Here is a 12,660-nt window from a genome sequence, read left to right as displayed (position 1 = left end):
CAGAGAAAAAGAGCTTACTGGCGAAAAAACGCCAGTAAGGGTGATTTTGGGCGTTAAACGCCAGAATGGGTACCATTCTGGCGTTTAACGCCAGGAATGGTGCCATTTTGGGCGTTAAACGCCAGAATGGGCACCATTCTGGGCGTTTAACGCCAGGTGTGCAGCATCCTGGGCGTTCAAAAAAACGCCCAGTGCTAAAGGATTTCTGGCGTTTAACGCCAGCCAGGGCACCTGGCTGGGCGTTAAACGCCCAAAAGGGGTGCCATTTGGGCGTTAAACGCCAGAATGAGTGCCATTCTGGGCGTTTAACGCCAGAAAGGTGGGGGGACCATAATTTTGTTTTCAAATCAGATTTTTTTCAAACTTTCCTTTTTTCACCCATATTTTTCTACACAAATACATTTCAATTTCTCATCATTCACTTTCAAATTTTCAAAATTTAAAATCATTCTTCAAATCATTCTCAAATTTTGTTCAAAAAACTCACTCTTCTTTCAATTTCTTTCCATATCTCCTCAAATCTCCTTTCAAATTTTTCTTTTTTTCGAAAATCTCTCCCCCCCCACTCTATAAATAAACGTTTTCTCACCCCTCATTCCCCACACCATTCGAATTTCCTCTTCCTCTCTCTCTCTCTTCTCTTCTTTCTTTTCTTTTTGCTTGAGGACAAGCAAACCTCTAAGTTTGGTGTGCTTTTCCGTGATCACTAAGCCAAGATTCATCAAGATCATGGCTCCTAAGGGAAAACAAACCAATTTAAGAGGAAAGAAAGAGACTAATCCAAAGAATCTTTGGAATCAAGAGAAGTTCTTAACCAAAGAACATGAAGACCATTATCACAAAATAATGGGTCTGAGGTCAGTGATCCCGGAAGTTAAATTTGATCTGAAAGAAGATGAATATCCGGGGATCCAAGAGCAAATTCGAAACAGAGGATGGGAAGTTCTGACCAATCCTGAAATAAAAGTTGGAAGGAACACGGTTCAGGAATTCTACTCTAATCTGTGGCTAACAGATAAGCAGAGAATGACTGGAACTGCTTACCATACCTACAGAACCATGGTCAGAATCTAGACAAAATAAGAGAAATCTTCAAACTACCTCAACTGCAAGATGATCCTGATTCCTTCAATAGGAGGATGGTGAGAGTAGATAAAGGGTTGGATCAAGTTCTAGAGGATATATGCCTCCCTGGGACTAAGTGGATAACCCATTCAAAGGGTGTCCCAAACCAACTCAAGAGGGGAGACCTCAAGCCAATTGCAAGAGGGTGGCTAGACTTTATTGGGCGTTCCATATTGCCCACTAGCAACCGTTCTGAGGTCACCATCAAGAGAGCAGTGATGATTCATTGCATTATGCTTGGAAAAGAAGTGGAGGTCCATCATGTGATTGCTTGTGAGATCTACACAATTGCAAACAAGAATTCCACTGAAGCCAAACTGACTTACCCAAGCTTGATTTCCTTGCTCTGTAAAGAGGCTGGGGTGAAGATGGGAGTAGATGAGTTCATACCCATTGAACACCCAATCACCAAGAAGTCAATGGAAGGACAAGTGCAAGACAACTCTATCAAGAGGAGGGCGCAGGAATTCCTCCCTGAATTCCCAAGAATTGACTACTGGACCAGCCTAGAAGCATCTATCTCCAAGCTGCAAGAGACTATGGAGCAACTGAAGGAAGAACAACAGAATCAGAACTGCATGCTCTGCAAATTGCTGAAGGAGCAAGAGAAGCAGGGGCGTGAACTCCAAGAGCTGAAACGCCAAAAGCTCTCCTCTCAAGTTGAGGGAGCATCCACTTCTCAAAATCAAGGTTGTTAAGTCCTAACTCTGTGAAAACCTCTATCATTAGGAGCCTATGTTTTTGCGTTTTCTTTTTGTTTTGTTTTGTTTTCTATTTTTATTTTTTTTTAGTCTCATCTTATATTTATTATTGAGTCTTGTTCTTAATTCATAATTAATAAAATTGAAATTTTATGCCTTAAAGATATGAATATCCTATGAATCCATCACCTCTCTTAAATGAAAAATGCTTTAATCACAAAAGAACAAGAAGTACAGGATTTCGAAATTTATCATTGAAACTAGTTGAATTAGTTTGATGTGGTGACAATACTTTTTGCTTCCTGAATGAATGCTTGAACAGTGCATATGTCTTTTGAATTTGTTGTTTTGAGAATGTTAAAATTGTTGGCTCTTGAAAGAATGAGGAGAAAGAGAACTGTTATTGAGGATCTGAAAAATCATCAAATTGATTCTTGAAGTAAGAAAAAGCAAAAAAAAAAAATTTCGAAAAAAAAATGGGAGAAAAAGAAAGAAAAAAAAAGTTGTGATCCAAGGCAACAAGAGTGTGCTTAAGAACCCTGGACACCTCTAATTGGGGACTCTAGCAAAGCTGAGTCACAATCTGAAAGGGTTCACCCAATTATGTGTCTGTGGCATGTATGTATCCGGTGGTAATACTGGAAGACAGAGTGCTTTGGGCCACAGCCAAGACTCATACACTAGCTATGTTCAAGAATCATTATGCTCAACTAAGAGAATCAATAACACTATCTGAGTTCTGAATTCTTATAGATGCCAATCATTCTGAACTTCAAGGGATAGAGTGAGATGCCAAAACTGTTCGGGGGCAAAAAGCTACTAGTCCCGCTCATCTAATTGGAGCTATGTTTCCTTGATATTTTGGAGTCTATAGTATATTCTCTTCTTTTTATCCTATTTTGATTTTCAGTTGCTTGGGGACAAGCAACAATTTAAGTTTGGTGTTGTGATGAGCGGATAATTTGTATGCTTTTTGGCATTATTTTTAGTATGTTTTTAGTATGATCTAGTTAGTTTTTAGTATATTTTTATTAGTTTTTAGCTAAAATTCACTTTTCTGGACTTTACTATGAGTTTGTGTGTTTTTCTGTGATTTCAGGTATTTTCTGGCTGAAATTTAGGGTCCTGAGCAAAAATCTGATTCAGAGACCAAAAAGGACTGCAGATGCTGTTGGATTCTGACCTCCCTGCACTCGAAGCGGATTTTCTGGAGCTACAGAAGCCCAATTGGCACGCTCTTAATGGCATTGGAAAGTAGACATCCTGGGCTTTCCAGCAATATATGATAGTTCATACTTTGCCCGAGATTTGATGGCCCAAACCGGCGTGGCAAATCAGCCTCAGAAATTCCAACGTTAAACGCCGGAACTGGCATAAAACTTGGAGTTAAACGCCCAAACTGGCATGAAAGCTGGCGTTTAACTCCAGAAAAGGTCTCTACACGAAAATGCTTCATTGCTAAACCCAAGCACACACCAAGTGGGCCCGGAAGTGGATTTTTTAAGTCATTTACTCATCTCTGTATATACCTTAGGCTACTACTTTACTATTAATAGGATCTTTTGACATTGTATCTGTACCTCATGATACTTTACACGTTTTCTTTGTGTACTTTCCACGGCATAAGTCTCTAAACCCCATGGTTGGGGGTGAGGAGCTCTGCTGTGTCTTGATGGATTAATGCAATTACTACTGTTTCTCATTCAATCATGCTTGCTTCCATTCTAAGATAATACTTGTTCTTAACCCGGATGAATGTGATGATCCGTGACAATCATCATCATTCTCAACTATGAACGTGTGCCTGACAACCACCTCCGTTCTACCTTAGATTAAGTAGTTATCTCTTGGATTTTTTAACTGGAATCTTCGTGGTATAAGCTAGAATTGATGGCGGCATTCAAGAGAATCCGGAAGGTCTAAACCTTGTCTGTGGTATTCTGAGTAGGATTCAATGATTGAATGACTGTGACATGCTTCAAACTCCTAGCAGGCGGGGCGTTAGTGACAGACGCAAAAGAATCACTGGATTCTATTCCGGCCTGACCGAGAACCGACAGATGAATTCCGCGTGCTGTGACAGAGCATATGCAATCGTTTTCACTGAGAGGATGGGAGGTAGCCATTGACAACGGTGAAACCCTACATACAGCTTGCCATGGAAGGAGACTTGCGTGTTTGAAGAAGAAGACAGTAGGAAAGCAGAGATTCGGAAGATGGAGCATCTCCAAACCTCAACCTATTCTCCATTACTGCAAAACAAGTAATTATTTCATGTTCTTTTGATTTTCACAATCAATCCTGATAATTTCTGATATCCTGACTAAGATTTACAAGATAACCATAGCTTGCTTCAAGCCGACAATCTCCGTGGGATCGACCCTTGCTCACGCAAGGTATTACTTGGACGACCCAGTGCACTTGCTGGTTAGTTGTGCGGGATTGCAAAGTGTGATTGCAATTTCGTGCACCAGGTATTTAATGGAGCCATCAGCAAGTTGGAGACATATCCGGATTGGCTTGACTTCTTCAGTCAAACCAAGCTTTCTGATAGTGGATGCAGGTATTAGGTTGATACTTGCTCCAAGATCACATAGAGCTTTCTTGGTACAAGTACTCTCTAATGTGCATGGTATCATGAAGCTTCCGGGATCTTTAAGCTTCTCTGGTAAGATTTTCAGAATGACTCACTGCATTCTTCAGTAAGGTAAACTTTTTCAGTTTCTCTCCAATCCTTCTTATGACTTAAGATCTCTTTCATGAACTTAGCATAAGAGGGTATTTGCTCAAGTGCTTCTGCAAACAGAATCTTTATTTCAAGACTCTTGAGATAGTCTGCAAAGCGGGCAAATTGCTTATCCTGTTCCGCTTGGCGGAGTTTCTGAGGATAAGGCATTTTGGCTTTGTATTCCTCAACCTTAGTTGCTGCAGGTTTATTTCCTACAGATGTGGTTGGAGAAGCCTTTTTAGAGGGGTTGCTATCAGCGCTTGTATGTGTCTGATCCCCCACTAGCGTTTGAATGCCAGGGGTGGAAGCTGGAGTGGCGTTAGACGCCAACTCCTTACCTGTTTCTGGTGTCTGAACGCCAGAACTGAGCTTCCTTTGGGCGTTCAACACCAACTCCTTGCCTGTTTCTGGCATTTGAACGCCAGAACTGAGCATGGGTTGGGCGTTTAATGCCAGCTCTCCACCCTTTTCTGGCGTTTGAGCGCCAGAATTATTCCTCTTTGGGCTCTTACTGTCCTCAGAGGGATTTTGGGTAGCAGTTTGTTCATTTCTTGACTTCCTGCTGCCTTAAAGTGAGGTATTTAATGTTTTCCCACTTCTTAATTGAACTGTTTGGTACTCTTCTGTTATTTGTTTTGATAACTGCTGTTCTGTTTGCTTCAACTGCACTTCCATATTCATATTTGCCATTCTTGTGTCTAGTAGTATCTCCTTGAATTCGGCTAGCTATTTTCTTAGAAAATCTAATTGCTGATTGAATTCAGTAACTTGTTCTGCAGAACTGAGTTCAGCAGTTACTGTTTTAGCCTCTTCTTTCATGGAAGGTTCACTGCTTAGGTACAAATGCTTATTTTTGGCAACTGTATCAATGAGCTCTTGAGCTTCTTCAATTGTCTTTCTCATGTGGATAGATCCACCAGCTGAGTGGTCTAGAGAAATCTGAGCTTTCTCTGTAAGCCCATAATAGAAGATGTCTAACTGCACCCACTCTGAAAATATTTCAGAGGGGCATTTTCTTAGCCTCTATCTGTATCTCTCACAGGCATCATAAAGGGATTCATTATCTCCTTGTTTAAAGCCTTGGATGCTCAGCCTTAGCTGTGTCATCCATTTTGGAGGGAAATATTGATTCAGGAATTTTTCTGACAGCTATTTCCATGTCCTTATTCTAGCCTTAGGTTGGTTATTTAACCACCTCTTAGCTTGGTCTTTTACAGCAAATGGAAACAATAACAATATGCATACATCCTGATCTACTTCCTTATCATGTACTGTGTCAGCAATTTGTAAAAACTGTGCCAGAAACTCTGTAGGTTCTTCCTGTGAAAGACCGGAATACTGGCAACTTTAGTGTATCATGATAATGAGATGAGGATTCAACTCAAAACTACTGACTCCGATGGAGGGTATACAGATACTACTCCCATATGAAGCAGTAGTGGGGTTAGCATATGACCCCAGAGTCCTTCTAGACTATTCATTTCTACTTAGGTCCATAATGGAGAAAGGGAGATGATGTGGATTTATTTTATTTATTTTATTATATTACAAAAAGAGAATTTTCGAAATAATAAAATAAAATAAAATAAAAACTAAAATAAAAATAAAAAAAGGATTTGAAAATATTTTATGAAGATTTTCGACAAAGTGAGGAGAGAGAAAGTGGTTAGGATATTTTTGAAAAAGATATGATTTAAAAAAAAACTTGAAAACTAAGATATGATAAGATAAAATTTTGAAATTGAAATCTGAATTTTTATGAAAAAAATTTCGAAATATTTGCTTAAAAATAGTTAGAAAAGATATTTTTTATTTTTGAATTTTATGATGAAAGAGAAAAACACACAAAAGACACAAGACTTAAAATTTTTAGATCTAATGCTCCTTGTTTTCAAAAATTTTGGAGGGAAAACACCAAGGAATACCAAACTTAAAAATTTTAAGATCAAAACACAAAGAAGACTCAAGAATACCTTGAAGACTCACAAGAACAACAAGAACATGAAGATAGAATACCAAACTTAAAATTTTTAGAAAACCTCAATAAAATTTTCAAAAAATAAAGGAAAATTAACAAGAAAATACCAAACTTAAAATTTGGCACAAGATTTAATCAAGGAAAAATTATTTTTGAAAAAGTTTTAAAAAGAAGATACTCAATTACCAAGAATACAAGCACAATGCTCTAGCCAACTGAGCTATAAATTTAACGTGTTTTAATAAGGTATTTAATAAATATTTTTTTTTAAAACTGGTATTTTGAAAAAGCACAAGAGGAACAGGAAAAGACACAGAATAAGAAAAACTGAAGATCAAACAAGAAAATTTGACAAGAACAACTTGAAGATCAAGGAAGAACACAGAACATGCAATTCGAAAATTGAAAGACAAAGAAAAGCATGCAATTGACACCAAACTTAAAACATGACACTAAACTCACAGAAAAACTAAAAATTAATAAAGAAAAATAATATTTTTGAAAAAATTTTGAAAAGAAAATGAAAGACTCTGACCCAAAAGACAAAATTTTCCTAATCTAAGCAACAAGATTCACCGTCAGTTGTTCAAACTCGAACAATCCCCGGCAACGACACCAAAAACTTGGTGCATAAAATTGTAAATCACACTTTTCACAATTCGTACCACTAACCAGCAAGTGCACTAGGTCATCCAAGTAATACCTTACGTGAGTAAGGGTCGATCCCATGGAGATTGTTGGCTTGAAGCAAGCTATGGTTATCTTGTAACTCTTAGTCAGGATATCAATTATAATTATCAGTTGACTTACAAATGAACAAGAGAGCATGGATTAAATAATACTTATTATGCAGTAATGGAGAATATGTTGGAGTTTTGGAGATGCTTTGTCTTCTGAATCTCTACTTTCCCCCTGTCTTCTTCTTCACGCACGCAAGGTTCCTCCTGTGGCAAGCTGTGTGTTGGTAGATCACCATTGTCAATGGCTACCATCCGTCCTCTCAGTGAAAATGGTCCAAGTGCGCTATCACTGCACGGCTAATCATCTGTCCGTTCTCACTCATGCTGGAATAGGATCCATTGATCCTTTTACGTCTGTCACTACGCCCAACCCTTGTGAGTTTGAAGCTCGTCACAGTCATTCAATCCCTGAATCCTACTCGAAATACCACAGACAAGGTTTAGACTTTCCGGATTCTCAAGAATGTTGTCAATGGATTCTAGCTTATACCACGAAGATTCTGATTAAGGAATCTAAGAGATACTCATTCAATCGAAGGTAGAACGGAAGTGGTTGTCAGGAATGCGTTCATAGATTGAGAATGGTGATGAGTGTCACGGATCATCACATTCATCATATTGAAGTGCGAATGAACATCTTAGATAGAAACAAGCATGTTTGAATAGAAAACAGAAATAATTGCATTAATTCATCAAGACGCTGCAGAGCTCCTCACCCCCAACAAAAGAGTTTAGAGACTCATGCCGTAAAAAAGTACAAAGTTCATATCTAAAATGTCATGAGGTACAAAATAAATCTCTAAAAGTTGTTTAAATACTAAACTAGTAACCTAGGTTTACAGAAAATGAGTAAACTAAGATAGATAGTGCAGAAATCCACTTCTGGGGCCCACTTGGTGTGTGCTGGGGCTGAGACTTGAGCTTTTCACGTGCCTGGGTTGTTTCTGGAGTTAAATGTCAGGTTGTAACCTGTTTTGGGCGTTTAACTCCAACTTGCAACCTGTTTCTGGCGTTTAACGCCAAAATGCAACATGGAACTAGCGTTAAACGCCAGTTTATGTCATTTATCTTCGAGCAAAGTATGGACTATTATATATTGCTGGAAAGCCCTGGATGTCTACTTTCCAAACCAATTGAGAGAGCACCAATTACACTTCTGTAGCTCCAAAAAATCTATTCCGAGTGCAGAGAGGTCAGAATCCAACAACATCAGTAGTCCTTTTTCAACCTGATTCAGATTTTTGCTCAGCTCCCTCAATTTCAGTCAGAAAATACCTGAAATCACAGAAAAAACACACAAACTCATAGTAAAGTGCAGAAATATGAATTTTGCCTAAAAACTAATAAAAATATACTAAAAACTAACTAAAACATACTAAAAACTACATGAAATTACCCCCAAAAAGTGTATAAAATATCCGCTCATCAATTAACAGCCACCACCATATGCCTATGAACCTCCTCCTCAATATAGCTCTCAACCATCATACTCACAAGCCCCATACCACTGATGCATGAGCATCTTTTCTATCTTTTCCTAGTGAATTTGCATCTAAATTGTTGAGTTTAATAAAGAATTAATTATATTTTAGCCAATATGGATGCTACTTTGAGTCTTTTGCAATTTAGTTTATTTTAGGTAGCGTTTGACTGGATTTGATGGAGGTTTTGCAGCTCAAGAATCAAAAGAGATTTCAGCGAGGAACGACGCGTACGCGTGATTTGGAGCTTTCCATGGTGACGTGTGCGCGTGACTGACGCGTACGCGTGATTTGAAGATTTGCTCAGCGACGCGGACGCATGACCGACGCGTCCGCGTGACTTGCGGAAGAGACTATCGACGCGTACGCGTGACTGACGCGTACGCGTGACATGCGCCACGTGCAGAAAACGTAGAAACCGCTGGGGGTGATTTCTAGGCCCCATTTTAGCACCCAAGTTAGGCGCAGATCCAGTGAAGCCAAGTGGTCCCCACATTACAAGACGCGGAGTAGTTAGTTAATTCTTATTTAAATTCAAATTTGATTTTTAAATAGGAAAAGATATTATCTTAATTTAAAATATTAGATTTTAAATTAATTAGGATTAGTTATAAAAAGGGAAGACTTCTCTTCTATTAGGGACATTACATTAGAGGGATTCCATTAGGGAATTCTATACAAATTTATATTCTACATTCCATGAGCAACTAAATCTCCACTGTTAAGGTTAGGAGCTCTGTCTATTTGTATGGATTGATTTTATTACTTTTTCTATTTCAATTTATGTTTTAGATTTATATTTTAAAATTGTTTTCGTTTTTTATCTTATGAATTTGGGTGGAACGGAAGTATGACCCTCTTTCTATTTGAGTTCTTGTATAATTTGGAAAAGCTCTATACTTGAACAACAGCTTGAAAACATATTCTCCTAAATTCTAATTATCTGGATTTAACGGATACGTGACATATAATCCTTTTATTCTTTGGGTAATTAGAGTTTTTGTGGCATGCAAACTGGAATTTGATCGTGTACCCTTTAATTGGAATTAATTAACCAAGGAATTGGCAGTTAATGAATTTTAGAGGAGACTAGGAAGGTCTAAGGAATTAGGGTCTAGTCACATATAGTTTGCCATAAATTAAATCCTACATAATTAAAATAGTTAGTAAGAAAAGGTAATCCGAAAAAAAATAGATAACTCTGAAGCCTTAACTGTTTATCCATATTTTATTCCCAATTTATTTAATTGTCTATACTTTTGATATTTTGAATTCGAACTTAAACCTTTTGAACATCTCAAAACCAATTTCTGCTTGCCCAACTAAGCCAATCAATCAATCATTGTTGCTTGATCCATCAATCCTCGTGGGATCGACCCTTACTCACGTAAGGTATTACTTGGTACGACCCGGTGCACTTGCCGGTTAGTAAGTGTGGGTTATAAATACCGCACCAACCACCAAACATCTCCATATGACCCTAACCCATATCCACCATACGAACCACCTTATAAGCCATATGAACCATACTTAAAACCACCACAATTCTAACCCCAATACCCTCAAGAACCACCACCTCCATACTATTACTAAGATAAACCACCTCCCATATATGAGAACTTTCAACCACAAGATGAATTCTCCTTTCCACCACAACCCTCCATGGAAGAATATCCACAGCCATTGGTCCAAGAGCAACACGATCCTACTTATGCTAGCCAAGTGGAACAAGAGCCAATGGATCGTCTCAAGGAAGCAATAGATCGACTTCAAGCAATCATCCATCAAAAGGAGCAAGAGGAAGTTCAAAAGAGACACGATGATATCATGGCCAACCTTGCCAAGATTAAAGCCACCTTGGACTCATGGGACTCATGCAACAAGCAAAGTAATTCCACGGATGAATATGGAGAATCAACCGAAGAACGGAGCATGAAGGAGATATTAGAATCTCAACTTGAGAACAAGAACATGGAGTTTGTTTTGTAACAAGTGGAAGGGATGGAGATTGTTGAAGAAGAAGAAGTGGTTGAAGACCTATGCAAAGTTGAACAAGAGGTGGATTTCAAGCTTGATGACACTTTCACACCAAGCAATGTTGTTGATAATTTTGTGGAAGTTGTTGAACCTTCTTCCATTGAGCATGAATTTGATGAACGATTGGAAGAAGTTGAGCAAGCACCAAGTCCTACTATTGAAGTTAATTCCACACCAACTAATGTGTTATTTGAGACTGTTGAACCTTCCTCATTGTGTTGTAAAATTGATGATGAAGAGGCTAGAGCATAACCTCCAACACATGACTTGAGCATTGAGGAACGTGTAGAAGAAGTTGGTGAACAAGGAATTGACATTGAAGATGCTTGCTAAGAGGTGGAGATAGTCAACGAAGAGGACAAGGGAATGACACTTGCAAAACCATTGGAGACATCCCTTCCTAAGTCACCATCCAACATAACATTCAAGTGGGTAAAATTCTTATCTCTAATCTTTACTTTCCCACTTGAATATGGTTTGATTGAAACGGATGGTCAACTTAGAGTTTTGTGTGGATTGAAGAGTAAGAAAGAGTTGTGTAGTGGTTGGCAAAATGAGGTTAGACTCATTAAGGTTGAACCCTCAAGTCATAGGTTCCATGGTTGGTATAGTTCTCAATTAAATGGGTCTAGGAAGATGCTTTGGTGTTTACTTGAGAATTTAGATCACTTGCCACCCAAATGTAATTATCTTGATTAACTTGAAGATGGGTGTAGAAACAAGATTTGGGATCCTTGAATATATAAGGATCAACTTTGGGAGATCAAGACTTGTGAAGAACTGTATCATGGCTTGATACAATCAATTAATAATCTTGGAGCATTTTGGAGATTCAAGCATGGTTGGAAGTTCAAGGACTAATACAAGCAAAAGCCGCCATGACAAAGAGTTCCCCATAAGTCTAACTTAAGGACAATAAATAAAAGTGTTAGGTGGGAGACACCCCACTATGGTAAACTCTTTCCATTCTCTTGTAGATATAATCAATGAATGAATTGAGTTGTCATTATTAGGTAGTTTTCTTTCTCTTTAAACTTTTGCATATCTTGTTTTAATTGTTAGGTTACTTGTTAGATTCATGTTTTGGTTAGAATAGTTGTTTTTGAATTGCACTTTGCTTGAAGTGCAAGTTTTGTTTGCATTGTCTCTGAAAAATTTTTCAAAAACTAAAAAAATTTTTGTTAAGTTTAAATTTTTGGTTGGTTTAGAGTGTAAATAGGGTAGGAGAGTGTTTAATTCTATTTTTATACTTTCTTTAAAAAAAAAAGGAAGAGTAAAAAAAAAGTGACGCCCACGCCTCTTCTCCTTTTTACTCGAAACTTCCGTTCAAAATACTCATTTAGCTATAATTAATTCCAAATCAAAATCTGACTATCAAAACTCAGTCGCATACTATCATATAACTCAGATTTCAGCTAATTATTCAACAACAACATCTCAGTGCCTTATTTCTCATTATGGTTGAAATCCAACCACAAATTCAACAGTAATTCAGCTAAATTTTTCAACAGCTAACAATCATAGATTTGAGCAACAGACATCAACAAATAATAATCCAACCATATATATCAATTAATTTATAATTTTAATTGATTAAAGAGTCAAACCCTACTTCTGTGAAGTGCAGAATACACACAAGATACTAGAGGAGGTTTCTGATCAGTCAAACGGAGCGAAAACGACAAAAATTTTATGGTTCCTCCCCTCCTTTGGTTCGGCCGAATTGGTTCCTAGCAGGGGCAGCTCCACTTCGCGATTCCACCGAACAAAACACATGTCACCGCGTAGAAAATGAAGATACAGTCACTTCTATCGGATCAAAATTTTTGTGGGAGCCACGAATCTCAAGAAATCAATCTCGGAAGTCCGG

The sequence above is a fragment of the Arachis hypogaea genome, chromosome 2 (genome assembly GCF_003086295.3).
Source record: "Arachis hypogaea cultivar Tifrunner chromosome 2, arahy.Tifrunner.gnm2.J5K5, whole genome shotgun sequence".
NCBI lineage: Eukaryota > Viridiplantae > Streptophyta > Magnoliopsida > Fabales > Fabaceae > Arachis > Arachis hypogaea.
This window is presented reverse-complemented; position numbering follows the sequence as displayed.